Below are 18720 nucleotides of genomic sequence, written 5' to 3'. Positions count from 1 at the left end.
ATCAGAGAGGAGCAGGCCTCATTAGTGTTTGGCCCCTGTAGGATCCTGGGGCCCCTCAACCCACCCAGCCAACCTCCAGTGGCCCCTTGGGCCCTGAGCCCCCAAACACAACAAATCACTGTAACAAAAACGCGTGCTAGCATCCCTAATGCCCAAATCTTTACACTTCAAAAACACAATTATGCTAATGCCAGGAATCATTTGCCATTCCAACTCTGATTTAATGCGGCCTTTTAGTGGAGGAAAGCTAATTAGAGACTTCAATTAACATGTGCGACACAAACTGAAGAGAAGTGCGAAGGAGCCTGTCGATCATGGAGGATGCACAGCGAGAGCGGTGAAAGAGAGAGAGCGAGAAAGGGAAGTCTGAAAGCTATGCAAATGAGGCGAGGGAGCGCCACAGGGAGGCGTGGATCTCTGTCGCTACAACGGTTTCTGTAAATATCACCGTGACCCGTAGACAGAGTGGAGTCATCTCATTAACACAGATTGGAAGGCGTCACCAGAATTCAGCCCACAAGGGTCAGCGCTGATACGATGCAACCTGAGCTTAGCGAGGGTACTATCATTAAAACTGTGCCAAAACACAGGATTTAAACCCATGTTCTGTAATGCAAATAACATATTTCTCTCACATCCTTTCCTGTTTAACTACCTGAGGGTAAATGGCTCAGTGCACTGCTGGACACTGCTATACTGTGCCTCTATATAGCTGCAGATATACTATATGCTGCCTGAATACACACAGTGATTGCATTTATAGCCGGTATGCAGGTTTCTGTGACTTAAACGGCAACATGTGGACGCAGGAACCTTCTCATTAGCACAGATTGGAAGGTGAACTCTGCGGTGCAACTCAAGCTCAGGGTATCATCATCATTACAACAGGTAGATGCAAACAGATACTTAAAAGTAATCACCTTATTTTTTGCAGTGCTGCAGAAAACAAACGGGGCCGCAGAAAATAGAAATTGAAGATAGGAGCTGGAAATAGGAAAAGTCAAGGAAATGCACCTATTATCGTCTGGAGCTCCACTAACAGATGGCTAAGCTTTTATTCTGTTTTCACTTACATTCACATTTTCACACAGTCTTGCTGCTCAGGGAATGACCTTTGATATCCAATTTAAAGATATTTCAGGGCTTTATTCATTCCTACTTTTTATTGCTTAAAGTACTATTTGTGCTGACGATTTAAAGTGCTTCTTTTTTGGAATTTCATTAAGACATAAAGGCAGCTCGGTAGAAAGTAATTTCCATACGTGATCTATGTGGCAAAAGTTCTGCTTAAACTATTACCTTCTGGTTAATAGATTATATATTACTTTGCAATTGCAGGTTTTATAATTTTATATATAATCTTTTTATGTAAATATATATATATACACATATATATCATGTAGTTATAGGATTTTATGGATTTGTTTTTGACACTAGAAGACTGTTTTCACATTCATCTGTTGAAAATGAAAAGTTTCTCTGTGCTCACCGAAAATCTGATTTTAAGGCATGTACATACGAGCATAATTTGTGACATCACAACTAGTTTGGAGCCAATCGTTGTCCAGTATTCAACATCAACAAGTGTGATGTGGAAACTTGTAGCTTCCAGTGCATAAACACTGAGAATGGACTTTAAAGTGAAGTAGGAGACATTTTGTGTGAAAAATATTTGCATATTCATAGATTCTGGATTGTCTGATGAGGAAGGAGTGTAAGTGATTGTAAGCATTTCAATAAGGTAATTGAACTTTTTTGTGAAAAAAAACCATTACATCTAAAATGGAGTCATTTCTTACGTTTAAAATACTGTTTGGTTGAATCTTTGTTCATTTCATTTGACGCTTTCAATGTAAATGTGTCATTTGTGAAAGGCTGCATTTTAACGGCCGCATGAGCCTTTATTGCAGAAGTCGCTTTGCTTCTACATCGCTGAAGCTCTCAGTGTAGAAATCTGTCTACAAGGCTTCAATCATACATGGGCACTTCAGGTTTTCCTCTTGGGGATCAATGCAGCAGCAGGGGAATTTAAAAAAGGACGTGAAATGTGCAGCTTCTCTGATGGTTACATGTGTACCACTTTAAAATTCATAGAAAGAAAAGGTCCAGTCAAGGCTAAATGATGGGAATTACAGTTTTGGAGTATTGATCTTCAATCTCCCATCTTTCCCTAGACTCTATTATTTCCCTACATACAGATAATGAATAGTAAATGCATGTTTTCGCTCCTGAATAAGTATTGAGTTGAAACCTTGAATCTAGGAGGTAATGAATACAGGACCAGGACACTCTAGCTAGAAAACATCATAAATACAGTAAGGGATCACTCTTCTTGTCATTCCCGCCACATCAAATACTGCTCACACTTCATAATGGCTGGTCTAAACTTTTGGCTGCCATCCATCATTTCAAGGATATTTGTTATTAATCTTTGAGAGTAGACGGTAAGAGCAGTGAGGCTCACCTGTGTGTTGAGGACAATCAGTCTTCTGACAGGTTTTCAGGTCAGTCTTCACGGCACATCATATCCTCTTGACCTGACGACGAGATGAACAAAATTGCAAGAAAATTTCAGTGCCGTAATAACATCCGTCTCATTCCAGTAAAACTAAATGATGACATTATGTTTTTAGCCCAGAGACAGAAGTACTTTGCAAGGCAGCAGTTTCAGTTCAAACATTTTCAGGAAATGATCTTCAGAGTTCAAAGAAACATTTGTGCCTCCTGCAATGAAAGAGCATCAAGACTATCGGTTAGGCTTCAGTTATATCCAGTATTTCAGCTGATATTTTTTGGTCTTTGTTATGGACATATCATACCACATACACAAGTACATACCCAATGTCTACTCTGGCTTATTAGGGAATTACGTATGTGCTGAACCATCCAAATAATAGCAAACATACCATGAACCACAATGTACAGGGTCTGACAAAGATAATCTATAAATGCACAAAAGCACATAAATAATAATAATTATCACTATGACATCCATATATCAAAATTTCTTTTATATTTCTTTCTTTTAAAATAGTTTCTACATGTTTTCCAAAATATAAAATTCATATGTAAATGCCCATTTTAAAAAAAAACAAAAAAAACTTCCCTGTGAAGCTTTTGTTAAGCTTCAGATCATTTACTCAAACCACCACTGTGAACAACAATATCTGAGAGAATTTATGTTAATATACAACTATTTTGCAACAGGAAATACATGTTGAATGAAATGTCATTTCCCTGAATTATATTTTTTATCAATGTAATAAGAAAATGTTTTTTTTTAAGGGACGTATGATATCTACAAAGTTGCAAAATGTTGATAAGGAATGTTTCTGCAAAATGTTCAATGACAACACATTTCATTTGTTTTCCTTACAAACTTTTCCTTTTAGTTATGTTCAGGCACTCACATCACTTAAGGTTTGGGATAGATTGTGATTTTGGTCAGATGATGAAAAAATCAAAATTGACTTGACGCACCAAACATGACGACTTTATTAACTTTTAACCAAGACTACAATCTTTCCCTGATCTTAACCTTAAGTGCTATTGTTGCCTAAACACGACCACACATGGAATTCAAGATGCGCTTTATACAACTACCATCCTATGTGTAAATTATATGAACATTAATTAATTTTGAGACAGAAATATGTCCAGTCATCCAGCTGATACTGTATATTTGAAAGTGCTATTAGTCTATTTTTGACTACAATTATGCATCTTTGTACTGTAGTTTTATTAAAAAAACAAAACAACTGACTTTTTTTCATTTTTGGGGCATTCGGAATGAGAGAGAGAGAAATGACGAGAGAGAGAGAGATGGCAAATGACATGCAACAAAGATTCCTGGCAAGACGTGAACCAGGGATGCTGCAATTCATGGTCTGTGCCTTAAACCTTGAGGTCACCAGGGGAAAAACTGATGACACATTAGACAATGTTTTAGAGTTTAGAAAATTATACTAATTTACCAACTAGGGGACGCTAGAATTGAATGTTGAAATTCAAAACCTTTGAAATCCATAACTTTCAAAACTCTCGGAGATGATGCATCTTGTTATTGATTGGCCGAATGGTAAACGCAATATTTGTGATGGACAACATGTTTTCTTGTTTGCTGTTAAAGGTTTTTATTTTAACTCAGTTTGATACTGTCATTAACACATATCCGGCTGAATTGACTTGAAAAATGATTGAATATTTACCATCATTTGAAGCCTCACCGCAGCAGTGTACAGATAGAGTACCCCTCTATAATCACAACATATCAAACAAGGTGCTCTTGTTTAAACTCTCACTGAATTAACAACGCAGCAGGGCAACATTCATATGCACTTCGAAGCATCACTCTCAAGGTCAGCGACTGTTAAGTGGTTATAAAATATGTTCTTCACTAATATAATACAGCAGAAACTTATTTGCCTGAGGACATGAGGAATGGATGGCAGGACATGAGGTGAGCTCATACTGTGCTGGGCTTACAAAAAAAAAAACAACAAAACTACAAATCCCACCTGTCTTCAAAAGGACAAGTACTGATGGAAAGTAACTGAGTACATTTACTTGAGCACAATTTGGAGGTACGTTTATGTGAGTATTTTGATTTTATACTACTTTATACTTCTACTCCACTACATTTCAGCAAATATTGTACTTTTTACTCCACTTATCTGACAATTAAAGGTATTTTGTTGGTTATTTTTCAGATTTAGATTAAGAACTCACAATTTTCTACATTTCTTAGCAAATAGAAAACCATCTGGCAATCACAAAATGTTACTAAGTTCCTACACAGTAGGGGTCGTGGACCCGCAGTGCAGTAACACTGGCTGTGTTGTAAAGTTTAAAAAATGTTTGTTACTCTACATCAGATGTAGATATTTGAAAAATGAGACCTTCACTTAAGAGCACACCTATATTTGTAACTGTCCTGAAAAAGCAATAAACTCCAAGAGAATTCTCATTATGTCAGTAAACAGTATTTCATACAGCTCATGAGGAAATCAATATGATGTACAGTAGAAAGAGATGGAGCTGAAAAAACAGAATGGTAGTGTTGCTGAGGCTGGCATCAGAGGGGCCTTTATAGTGAACTTGATTAAAAGAAAATTGCTTTCAAGTGCTCTCAGCAGGCTGGGAAGTTGAGTGGGAGTGCTCTTGTGTGCAGCGCTGGTTGAGTTTCACAAACTAGGCTTTCAGGGTGAGGAAACAAGATGAAGAAATGCTTTGAAACTGCCGGAGGACAAAGAACGTGGAGGCACTGGTGACATGGTGGCGCAATATTACCGCTATTATCATTTTCAATACATTTTCATTTATATACCACTTCTCAGACTGTTGACATGAAATCCCTCTCTGTCTCATACATTATTAAAGGAAAGGAGCTTTGGTTGCTATGTAAAAGATATTTTTGAATCAGACAGTTTGTAATTATTGTCTATTAAATCAGATATGATTTAAAAGTGTTCTTGTTTTTTGCTGGAACTGCATGAAAATGAAACAGAAGAATGTGTGTGTGCATGCATGTGTCAAATAATCCAGAGATAAATAAATTAAAAAAAATAATAATAGACTCGCGTAATTGTGGATTTTATCTTGTTAAGTATTCACCTGACAGGAGTGTCAGATGGATGAGGTCTTTAATTTTGGAACTGTCAAATTTGTATAATTTATTCCCTCTTGAATTCAGAATGACATCAGGAGATCAAATACTGTCCCTGATTTCCATGAAACGTTCACCTAATTGGCTTTTAAAGGGTGGAGTGAGCGCTGGTGAATAATTTAAGCGCTTGGTTTTAAAGTAGTCTGACTTTGCTGAGAATATCGGAAATCCATTACCGTGCAGGGTTAAACTTTTTTTTTTTTTTTTTTTAGAGCCACTATCAAAAATTAAATTTGCATTTGATTTAATTTTAGTTTCTCATTAAACTATATTGCCTGTGTAGTCATGTATAAATGCACCAGCAACAGTCCCACCAAGAAATTAACGCATCTGTAACACATAGTAGCTTCCATGATGTTGTAGCAGCGACGTCTGTGAATTACATCACCCTTTCATTGTGTTCTTCATCTTTGCTTGCTTCATTGGTCAAACGGATCAAAGAATCTGCAAATAATGAGAATTATTCAAATTTTCGCCTCTTTGCATTGGGTTTACTTTCATACACGCTAATGTTTTAGCACACTGTGTAAACATATTCTGGTACATGCTATCTGAACATCATCGGAAATGCATTATTCATTGTAGCATAGTAAACACTGGACCCAGAGAGTTTAATCTACAAATAGTCTTAGTGAATAATTTTAAATGATTAATAAGCTTGTTTCCCCAAAACATATTGTAGGTGTGGTTTTTAAAAGGGTGCAAGGTACTGTTTTTTTTTTTTTTTTTTTTTACATTTGTCCTCATTGCCATTTTCATGCCATTCTTAATAATCACATATGTCAAAAATATTCAGTTTTGACTAAACTGCACTGTGTTTAAATTGGTTGAAATGTCTTCTGTGCAAGTTTTTCTGACATCAGACATTAGAGATCCTAAGATCACTAAAATATTCAGTTCAGATCTTTAATATTAAATATCAAAAGGAATTTTTGAACATTTTGGCAAATACGTTTATTGGCTTTCTTGTTGATAGTTAGGTGAGAAGATACCACCATCATATCTGTCGTCGATATGAAGCTACAGCCAGTAGCTGGTTAGCTTAGCTTAGCATCAGGACTGGAAAGAAAGGAGAACAGCTAGACTGTCCGAAGGTGGCAAAATCCATCTACCAGCAGCTCTAAAGTTACAAATTAACATGTCAAAAAGTTTGTTAAATCGAAAACTGATGTGTAAAAACAAATTGCAGAAGTCTCCACTGGTTATCTGGCAAATGCTCCCACCAAAAAATAATCTGGCACATAACCCCCCAGTAAACCTGTGAAATATCATTTTCACACAGTTTTCCAAGATATAAAGTGTTAATCAGTGAGCTTTAGGTGCGCTGATAGGTGGATTGTTATCTTTGGACAGAGTTCAGACTAGCTGTCCCTCTGTTTCCAGTCGTCTTCTAAGTCAGTGGTTCTTTTTCACATCAAGGACCCCTAAACTGACACAAATTAGACCATGGACACCCATCTGATAAGATTTTTGCTTTTAGATGTTTTATTACAGAAAGTGTATGAAACCCACTTTTAGCTGGGGGACCCCCTGGAACCCCCTCAAGGACCCCTGGGAGTCCCCAGACCTCACTTTGAGAACCACTGTGCTAAGTTAAGCTAACCAGCTGCTGGCCAAAAGCCAACAAGCATATTTCCCAAAATGTCAAACTACTTGAAATGTTCACCATGACCTTACTAATGGCAGCATGCACTGAATGAAAAGCAGGAAACACTCAGGATGTGTCGACAGGACCAACAGACACAAGTCATTACATTTAAAAGAGCCAGTCTATAGCCTGCAGCCTCCTTCCTAGACTGAAAATCACTTATTTCAAGCCACAAAGATCTTATTTTGGACTGAAACTATATGAGATGGTGCTGACAGTAGCAGTGACTTGGCACTAGACAGAACATGTAGCCCACAGACAGGCACAGAGACGGGACAGGACACTTCAGTGACCACGCTCAGATGGGTGAAATCCCCCGGTCCGACAAACTCATCCCACACGATCGATAGCTGCTGTGACAACAGCCCTTCTCGTCACAGGCTGGAGAACAAGCTGTTGTGAAGGTCTGAGAATGGAAGATAGGCCCCCGGAGGGGAGGCTTGATTTACGAGCCAGAGTCAAGATGGAGGCACAGTCGCCCACGTACTGTAGACGGCCTTCCTGTTGCATCAGTCTCCCCCTCCCTGCCTGCCTGCTTGCCGCTGTACTTGTCCTCCTTCCACTGTCTGTTTGCATGCCTGTTGACAGCAGGAATGGGCTAAAATGACATACCACCCCGAAAAACATTACACTGTATTCTTCACTTTCAGTTGGATCTGTTGGGTGGTGAAATCCTAAATGTCACCTTTTGCTTGTATTAGTTATTTATTTATTTTACAAACTATAGCTGCGGGGGAGATGCTTGTTGATGTAGATAATATAAGAGAAACAAACTAGCGACATTCAAGCAACCAACCTGAAATAAGACACACATGCATTACTTTGTGGGAGACAAACAGTATCACCTTCAGGCATCTGACCACCCAGAATAGTACTAATATCTGTCCCAGCAGAAATTATGCAGAGAAATATTGTACCAACTTCACTCTAATGATACAGAATCAGCTCACTTTGGTCACCGGCTGCAGTAACAATTATAGAAAACACGGTTGCTTTTGAAAGTGGGCCAGTGGGACGTTTAGATGTGGATTTTGTCCTCATAGTTCAGCTGATTTCAAGTAAAAAGAGAAATATTGCATGATACTAAAGATAGAAAAGAGGTGTTTTGGCATATCAGTTTAGATTTACAGGCTCCAGCATTCATTCAGGTGCAATAAAACATTGTATTTGATCATAGGGCTGCAACTAATGATTATTGTCAATATAGATTATTCTTCCAGTTATTTGTTTGCTAAATCAATAAAGGCTTGGTCTATAAAGTGTGAGGAAATCATTCAAAAATGCCTATTACAATTTCCCTGAGCCCAAGGTGATGTTATTGAGTGGCTTGTTTTGTCTGACTCACAGTCCAAAGCCCGAAGACATTCAATTTACAATGATATAAAAAGAGAGATAGGCAACAAATCCTCACAAATTAAGTATTTTTGTGAAATAAGTGAAAGAAATTCTCTCAATTGATCAATGGTTTAATTGACTAAATTGTTTCACCTCTTTCAGAATAAAACCCTCCATCAAGGCCTTTAAAAAACCTCAATACATTTCCATTCTTGCAGGGGGGGGGGGTTATAGGGATATATTGAAATGTGAAATGTTGTAGTGGACTCACTGTACTGTAAGGTGATGTAAGTAATTATGGCAGCTACAGTACTTACAGTATATTTAGTATGAAATATAGATAGAGCCAGATTGGCATTTTAAAGACCATTAAGAAATTAAATCTGTCTTCTGCTGACCATAAATCTTTGCAATGCTTTAAACCCCAAAGTCCCTCCAACATATAGGCTAGTTTCACCCCCTCCCTCCCCCTCCTGTAATTCATCGGGCTGCTGTTGAGCGAGTGAAGACACCCTGCCTCCATCTCTCTCGTGAGCCGTATCAATATTCATGGGTCTGCCGGGTGCGTTTGTGCGATGGCTGTCTCATTAGCCTTTGATCCCCTTGCGCGAGGCCTGTTGGAGCGTTGCCGCGCCAACAACAGAGCGCCGTTTGAAGTGCAGAGAGAACAGCTGCTCGCATTGATCTCCATATACTTTCTTTGCCATCCACGCATACACAGATGCTGCCCACAGGCACATGAATACATGCATCTACTGTAGGCCGACACTTATTACAGTCTGACCTCAACACTGCAACAACTGTGAGAGAATTACGCTTATAACGGCTTCATAGTATGCACTGTAAGATACACTACAACTCACACGGCTCTATGTGTTGATCCTCTATCACACTGAAGATCATTTGCAGGATAATGTGTCGAATTTATAAAATTAGGGGCTTAATAATACAATTATGTGTCACATGCAGTAGGATCGTCTTGTACTTCGTCTTATCAACAGGTTTTATGCAAAACACACAAATTTTCATAGAGGAAATGAGCACATAAACACTGTTTGAGCTGCGATTACACAGAGAATATTATGATACGCACAGAAAATTAATAATGAGGTACTTTCTCTAAAAAGATAGGAGTGCTACGCCGCTAAATTATAATGCAAGTTGGAACAAAGCTCTTATTTGTTGCCATGAGGTCGTGGAAATTATGGAAATCAAATAGCTATTGTGGATTTATCCCCCAAGATAGTCAACAGAGTCAGGTATATTCTGTTTTTTTTAATGCATTTCTGAAGATAATCGACTTTGTCTTTGTGAATCATCAATAATATTTTGATATTAAATTGGTAGAAACAGCCTAAATGGCATGATATCATAAAATAAGCCAACCGTATGCATCCGCACAGCTACTGCTATTACACAATGCCACTGAAAAACACCGTCTCGCCTCAGTTCTTGAATTTTACATGAAATGCTCTGTGTAATGCACACAGTTAGATTCACATATCAGACTGTCTGGTACACAAGCCAAAGTGCTTTTAAATAGACTCAAATTATCCCACTGAATCACCAAATTACCACCACATTTCAGTCCTTTAATGTTTTCTTTGTTATTACAGTGCAGTTCACTTCCTCTCTTCCCCTCGCTGGTTAATGTTAAGACATTTTTCTACCGTGCAGCCAGGAGAGAGAGGGTCCAGTTAGTATGACATCATGACATCTGCACAGTCCCGGCACAAAGACAGTTCCTGCGCTATACCACTCAATAATTCTCCACTCTGTGCTCTTTATACAGCAGATACCATCTCAGAACAGTGAAAATTAAGACTAGGAGCTTGTCTGGACTATTGCACCCCTGGGAACAGGTTTGCAGATCAATACCGCCAATGTGCCTGATAACATTAGTCTGCCCTTAATGGCACTAATGAAGAGAGCGGTTGATAGATGCTCAGAGAGACTTGGGTCAGAGAAACAGTCTGTTACAGCAGCTGCAGTGCCACTTTATAAAGGGGTTTTGATTTAGATTTCTTATATTATACTTTATGCATTCATTATTTCTTAACACTCATGACATTTTCTGTGAAAGAGCTAATTTGCTCATTAAGATCACAAGAGCAGATGGAAAAAAATCAAAATGTATCTATTAAATCTCTGTTAACCTGGAAAAATAGACATTCCAGCAGGAGTATTTTTAGAAAAGCATGCCTTTGTGCAAAATTTATGCAAACAAGTTCAATGTACCTATTTAACACCAACAATCTTTCATCTAACACCTCACAAAAGAACAGAGCTATAACAAGCTTTGTTATAAATTGCACATGCAAGTAAGTAAACAAATAAGCTCATTTTTATAGATCTTAATTATTTCTTTTCTGCACACCTCTGTGTAGCTGTGAGTAAAAGGATAAAAGAGCAGAAGCGACATCAGTGCCAAGTTTCGGAGGCGATCAACACTTTTCAGTGTCCTTTGTAACATCAGGTCACACTGTGCTGAGAGTCTGATTGCGGGAAAATGTTATCAGTCTTCAAATGTCAAAGAAACTACATCTCAGCAGAATCGCTGCTGACATTTTGATAATCAGACCCTATTTTGTTCTGTCTGCTCACATCCACACACACACACACACACACACACACACACATATACACAGTGCAACCTGCTGCTGAAAAGCCTTGTACTACACACTGCACACACACTGCGCACACAACTTAACACCCCCAGCGCCTGATTGCTGCTGGTCCACACAGTCCTGATAAAGATGAGGGGAAATGAAAGGAGGAGAGGCACAAAGGAGACAGTGAGAGGTAACGTACCTCACAGTGGATGTTTTGGCTTCAACTTCAGGAGCTGCCGGGATGCACCGGTGAGGAGGGACTGATGACTTCTGCCGCTCTTCTTCTTCTCCTTCAGCTCTGGGATGGAGACTCAGGAGGAGAGCTGCTCCTTCGCTGCCTCCCCGCATCTGGCTCGCACTGCTACTGTCTCAGCCCCTCTCACTATCATACCTCCCCTCCCGTGCTGCCCCCCCCCCTTTTCCCCTCCTCTTTTTTACTCCTCCTCTTCTCTAACCTGCTCCCTCCTGTCTCTCCTCTCCTCCTACACCACCCTGCTCCTCAAACTCCAGGGTGACAAAGGAAATCAGTGCTTTTATAATTAGTTTCCTAGCACATTTTTCTCAACAAAGTATGTTTACTGTGGTGTTAAAATAGAATCAAAAAGTGGTGACTTTTCTGTATTGCGTGGTACAAAAAAAAGTCGAATATCTATGTGATGACATAATGCAAAACAGCTGCACAGATGCAGAGCCGTGACTTAACATAATGAAATATGGCAATGTGGACTTAGGCTGTAACTAACAATTCTTTTCATTATATTTTTCCAATTAATCAGTTAATTGTTTTGTCTATAAAATATCAGAAAATATAGAAAGATGAGCATCATAATTTCCAAGAGTCCGTCATGACATTCAAATTGCTTGTTTTATCACAGCAACAGTCCAAGATGCCAAAAGATATTCGATTAACTATCATATATGACAAAGAAGAGCATTAAACTGTCACATTTCAGAAGCTTAAACCTGCAAATTCTTGGCAGTTTTGCTTGAAAAATGACTGAAATGATTAGAAGTCTTCTGTCAATCAACTAATCGATTCATCGACTAATTCTTTTGGCTCTACTGTCTAGGATCTCTAATCAAATTTGTGTGTACCTCCAAAGCTGTTGATGCTGAGAACATAACTGAAATCACTCACTGATGAGGTGAATTGAGGCAAAAGCTAATATAACTTAATGATTCCAATCGCAGAGGAGGAGATGTAGATAGAGATGTAGAAAAGGAGAGGAAGGATTTTTAAGATTTAAGATCATTCTTACAGTATGTAGATTGTGCAAAAGGGGCTGCAACTCAACATCAAGAGGCTGTTGCTCATGTTTTGTACATTCATCGATCATGTCATGACGTCTAGTACGTTACTCATAGCTTTCCCACAGTCTCAGTCAAAATAAACTGCTAAGAGAGTGGACCGACGAATACTGAAAGAAAAGAGAGAGGCACTCATGGCTCACTGAGGTGCTTTGCTTTAAATTATACCACACAGCTGTACGTTTCCACCTCTGACTTGGCGAATAAAATTCATTTGTTACCTGCCTTTTTTTTGAGTGAGATCTGCGTCAGATGACCGCTTGTGGATTCCACAGCACTGCCCAGTTCTCAGTCTTTTCCTCTCCGTCTCCTTTTCCCCCCTCTCTCCCATAGAGAGCCCTCCACTGCCTCTGCCCCTGTTTCCATAGTGACACTTTCCCCGACTCTGGCTTGACATAATCAAGTGAACGGGATATGGGTGGGGGTTGGGGGCGAGAGAGGGAACTGGGAGTGGGGTGTGTGGAGGGAGGTTGGTTGAAGGAATGGCAAAGATGAGAAAGATTTTTAAAAAAAGGGGCAAACAGCAAGAGATAAGGCAGCAAATATAGAATAAAGAGAATGTCAATATAGAGGGTTTGTCAGTAGCAAACAGTGTCTCGGGCTGGAGTCCATCGCTGCCTGATGTTGGTTTCAGATCAGGTGGTTTAGAAAAGCCTTGGCATATGGCTGAAATAATTGTCATGCTCATCAAACAACTGGATGGCCACTTGTGCTTTGTGACAATGCTCCCACCAGAGCAGAAATGAATTATGGGATAGAGTTGATCAATCTGAATTTTAATGTGAGTGGTGCTCAGCATGGGTCTGCTGCATGATGCCAGGCGGAGATGGTATAAACCGCCTCGAATGCTGGAATAAAATGATGCACCATATGTAGACAAAATGTGATAGTTAACCCATTCTGCTGCAGCTTTTGTTATGTGGAGCAGAGCAGGTGGACCCAGATGCAGGAGACTGTAGGGAGAGCAAGGCTGAAGAATAACTTCTTTATTCTAGGCTTGTGCAGGCAAAGCAAAGGTGGCAAAACAAATCAGAAACAGAACTATACAGAACAAGACTGAGTAACAAAGGATCCAACACGACTGAGCTGAAACACAGGACTGAAATACTTACTGAACTAACGAGGAGATGAGGTGCAGGTGGGGAGACAGGGAGAACAGACAGGGAGCCGATTGGCTGGGGGAAACACGGGGAGCAGGGTAGGGCTGACGAGGCTGAATGCGGGGCAGATGTGGAAGGAAAGCGTGAGAGAAAAGCAGGCTGGGGAGGAGCACAGAAACACAGGAGGGAAACAATGCAAACAGACAACGAAAAACACAGAAAATACAAATAGGCACACGAAAGCCTTAAATGCCAGCAGACCAAATGCAAACAAAAAACAGTCTGCTACGGATTTAAGTAGGCTGCAAGATAATCTGAGACATGCTTAAAGTGCAAAACTTAGATCTTTGGTTAAGTTTTAACAGCCTTTTTTGTTCAAAGACGACAAAGTTATTTCAATATCATTTTTTTACACTCATGAAAACAGAAAATAATGGTTTGCTTCTATTGCATTTCGATTTATGGATGTAGTGTTTAGCTAGAAGCAGAATGAAAATGACCTTTGTGCAACTGTACAGCTGTGAATGATGACTCAAAATAACAATTTGCTGTTCACTATTGAGAAAACTTTTCAGCATCTATCATATAGGAAGTAGTGAATGAGTGAATGGGCCATGTCAGCATGTTAGCATTTTGCTCAAAACACTGCTGTAGCCTCACAGAACAGCTAGTGTGGCTGTATTTACCACACTATATTTAGTATTGTTGCTGAAAAAGTGTAACAAAATGATTCTTGTAAATACATCAGCACCCTTTACTGTGGTTTGACTGTGCTCTTACACACTATTACACTACTGGACACAATATAATCCTTTCATGCTGAGCATTTTCTAAAAGAACAGCTTGTCTTTCCTGGATGTGTCTCACCATGAGGTTTTTAAGAAGCTCAAATGGATAAATAAAGGTTCATTTTTCTGCTCTACAGTAGCTACCATTGCTCACTTTAAAAGCAGCAGTTGAATATCCCCTGGCACATGAGGGATAAGAATGATTGTGTTGGTGCAGATCATCATTTTCCCGAATTAATCACCGTTGAATGGGATTACTGTGGAGCGCTGTCCTTCCTGCGTGATAGACGAGCAGCAGCAATATGGCTTGTGAACTTTCTAATTCTCTATTGATCCTCGAGCTGTTGTGTTACTGCCCGCCTCCCCCACCAGGAAGGTCAGATGGCAGCGTCAGCTGCTCGTGGACCTGGTGCAGATTTAGAGTCGTGATTAAAGGGACACTTCTGCAGGGTGGACACCAGGGGTTATGAGGATCGAATGTGGGACTTTATGGCTGTGAGATGGTTACTCTGACCGTGAAGCTACTCTGCTGTTGTTGTCCCCAAGGAAACACAAGATAAATTCACACCTTGACCACTGAGAGCAAATAAATAGCTCTTTATTAGTGCTCTTAGAAGGAGAGGTGGATATTGTGCTGCCACTTTGGAGAATACTTTAGCCATTTTATTGTCCCACCCATAAAAAAGACTATGGAAAAATTATCATAATTTTATTTTTTTTGCATTTCTGAGTTCCTTTGGGCACTAACTACAAAAAAATCACTTTTTTATCAAGTGACAACACAGTTTTTAAATCATAAGCCTTTACAGAATGGTTGGAATTTACTGTAAAAGTGCACTTTTAATAATCTGCATACATTTTTCTCCATTAAATTATGGGAATGTGTATCTCTAATTCTCCATATGCTCAATCAAACAGATGAGAAGAGCATCAAAGGATAAAATGCATGTGTTTGTGTGCATTTTAAGGGACAAATACTGTAATCAATGTCATCTGAATTTATATGAACAGGAGCTATCAGTATCTCAGTGTTGTCACTTTTACAAATTTGGAGGAAAATTGCACATCCTCTCCCTCTGTGAAAGCTAAATTGGATGCTGGGTTTCCCTCTAACCACCATGTTGGCAACATCCCCATCATCCAATTTGGTGATAGCCCTGCCTACAAGAGTACTACCTGGCCGAGCACAAACTTGTCAGAAAGATTTATCTCTCTCTAACTCTAAATTCCAATCTCAGCCTGTTAGTTATCCCCGGCTTTAGTTTAGTTGGCAGAATGATTGACAGCCGGCTGATTGGGGAGCTGTGGATTTCTGTGCCCTCAAGTCAGATTGTGGAGGGATTCAACCAATTACCGCTCAAGGGCATCAAGACAAGGTGCAGAGGGCTGAAGCCGGTGCAGGTTGTAGTCTAACCCCCTCGTGGCGTTTGTGCATGCCAGAGGGTACAGTAGGATGCAGAGAAAAGGAACAGCAGAGATTATGGGAACACAATCAGAGCTGGCAGGTTATGTCTCTCGTAACCGGGCGAAAAAGACTGTTTCAAGGTTTCACTCTCAGGCAGTAGAAACAAAGAGAGAAGCAGGAGCTGAATGACGAGCCTGTGTCATTGACAACTATTGTGTGTATTTGCCTAAAGCAATAGACTTCACCTCGAACGTGGGCTTTCCTCCCAGGAATCCATTTTCCTCAGCAGCATTCAGACTTTCCTCTGACAATAACGATAACTGCAAACTGGCCAAATTACACTATTTATTACAAACTATTGTATATAATATGGAACACCAAATCAGCAGCTTTTACATTTAATTATATGTAATTTAGTACTATTTAAAGAGAAAATTTGAATTTCCTTGAAACAAAAGCTCAGTTTAAACCCAAGTAAATATTATAACTCATTTATTATTGGAAAGTTTAGATTAGGTTTAGCTGATTTCTGTTACCTGACACCAATCTGACAAGTGTTGTGTCTTTAGTCGTGTTTAGGTTTGATTCTTTTCATAATTCATAAAGAAAAGAGACAAAGTGTAGCCAGTGTAAGGTAAGCTAATAGTCAGTAATTGATGAAATAAAGAAAAATTTAGTTTTAGGTGTCTAAAATATGGCGGTCTAGATTAGTACAGTCTGGTTTTGGCCACTTGGGGGCAGGGGAAACAAGTGGCCTAGTGAACACAACAATGTCATATCATAACCTTTTAAGTTAATATGGCAAACTAATTCACGAACAGTTGGTTATTCACACTTTCAGCAGTTACAGAGCAACATTATCATTCATTTGGAGTCATGTGTCTGCCCACCTAAGTCAAATATTCACTCTCTTTTAGCTCTGTTTTGGTCTCCACCAACTCCTGGGGGAAATATCTGACTCTTAAGCTGATAAATGCTTCACTATGTTCACCAGCTATACGCTAACTGTGTCTTTTTGCCATTTGGAGCTGAGCAGGTAGCATTCTGTGGATTTTTAAAGCGAGAGAGTGCTGAGAGTGAACCACAACAGTACAGTTGCAGCCAGACACTAAACAATGAGCTGAAACTCACTATGAAACTCCGTAAACCCGAGAGGAGACACGGGGTTGAGTGATAATTCTCTGTAGCTTCATCAATATGAGCGATGCCTCTGACATTACACATTGCCATTTGATACATTGTTAGATTAAAAAATATTGATAAAAGCAGCTTTAAAGGCACGGAAACGGGATGACTAGGTGTCAGTTTTAGGTTTGTGCAGAACTCTACAGTACAACGACTACTCTACAATGACTGAAAGACTCTGGGTTACCAATTGAACACAGTCTCTATGTTCCCTTTATAATTAGTACTAAACATACAAAACAAACATTTGTTCGAGGGAACTATAAGGAAATTATTCAGATATTACTGACCCCTAAAATAAAGCATTTCCATTATATTACTACCTTCCCATTTATGAAGCCCCTTTTCAAAACTAACCCACAAATCTGTCCTCAAAAGTTGCAGCATAGAAGTGTTAAATTTAGTTAAGCTTTTTAAAAAAAGACTGTTCTGTTCAATATGTGTGTCAGCACCAACCCATTTATTGTCAGCATGGACTACCATGTTGCAGTAAAAGGTAACTCAACATGTACCGTCTTGAGATATTAACCAGTCACATCCATTTAGAGCATTTGACGGTGCTGTCAATGCACATTTACATGACATCATAATTTATGCATTTAACTGGAGCTCCAATCCTATATAATTTAAAATCAATTACAGTAGCCAGCTGAAAATTGAAGTAATTTTAAAATGAAGTAAGGTTTATGATGTATTTATGTTGGTTTTAACTGTTCAATGACACAAATCTTATTCTCCATATAACAGTCAACTTTTATGGAAAGAAACTCTTTTTTATTGCTGTGTGGTGGCCGTTGCTGTATGCACTGTGTTATATTGTGTGTGTGTGTATGCAAGTGTGTGTGAGTGTATGTGTGCGTGCGTGCATGAGAAAGACACACAGAGGGAGACCAGGCACCCACTTGTAAATTATGTCTTTCATCTCTTGACTTCAGATGTGGCTGTCACCCACTTCCATTATACAGAAGGATGAAGTGTGACACACAAGACAGACTGTAAGATGGGAGTGTGAGAACAAAGGAAGTTGAGAAACATGCATGCGCGTACACACACACACACAAGCACGCACGCACACATACACAAGCTCTGGTTTCATGGACTGAGTGGACTCAATAATGAAATAATAATCACAGAAACCAAGGAAGGAATTATACTTTTCTAGCAAGAACTTACAAGATTTCAAGACAGATAATGTTTGGATGTCTAGGTGTGGAAAATGAATGAGCAACACTCTCAGGGCCTTCAACAAACATCGCTATAGTGCCCTTGAGGAAGCCACTTAAACCCCCAAATCGCTCCAGTGGAGCTCCTCAGTGGCCAACAGCATCCGACTGTAGCTGCGCTGAGTGAATGTCTGCATGAATTTGAAGCACGAGGCTGAAAAAGCTGCCAGCAAAACCCGCTTCCAGGATATATTCTTAAAGAAATCTAAATCAAGGGAGTGTGCAGGGAATGGCAATTCATTTGAGCCAACATGGTGTAAAATAAAAGTCCCTTGGGGAAATTAAAGTGTGATAAAACAGGATATTCACATATTGCAGTAATACAGCCAACCATGTTCACCTTGGATATATCCCAGATCCCAACGTAATTCCTTTCACTGTCTCCTGTCAGAATAAGTTCTTATGTTTTCAGTGATGGCTCGGACAGCAGTGACTGGAAATTGAAATTGCT

General features: G+C 39.4%; 1 long non-coding RNA gene across 1 annotated transcript in view; it reads right to left on the bottom strand.

Moving 5' to 3' along the window:
• LOC121890596 overlaps positions 1–11599 on the bottom strand; it is a 46450-nt gene extending 34851 nt beyond the window's left edge. Inside the window, exons 1-2 of the long non-coding RNA XR_006093844.1 lie at positions 11460–11599; positions 2465–2537 (exon numbers count right to left, since the gene is read on the bottom strand). This is a non-coding gene — a long non-coding RNA (uncharacterized LOC121890596). The remainder of the gene's footprint in view (positions 1–2464; positions 2538–11459) is intronic.
• Positions 11600–18720: the final 7121 nt, after the last annotated feature.

Source organism: Thunnus maccoyii, chromosome 23 (genome assembly GCF_910596095.1).
Source record: "Thunnus maccoyii chromosome 23, fThuMac1.1, whole genome shotgun sequence".
Lineage (NCBI taxonomy): Eukaryota > Metazoa > Chordata > Actinopteri > Scombriformes > Scombridae > Thunnus > Thunnus maccoyii.
Note: the sequence above shows the minus strand (reverse complement) of the source record. Positions and strands in the feature narration are given on the sequence as shown.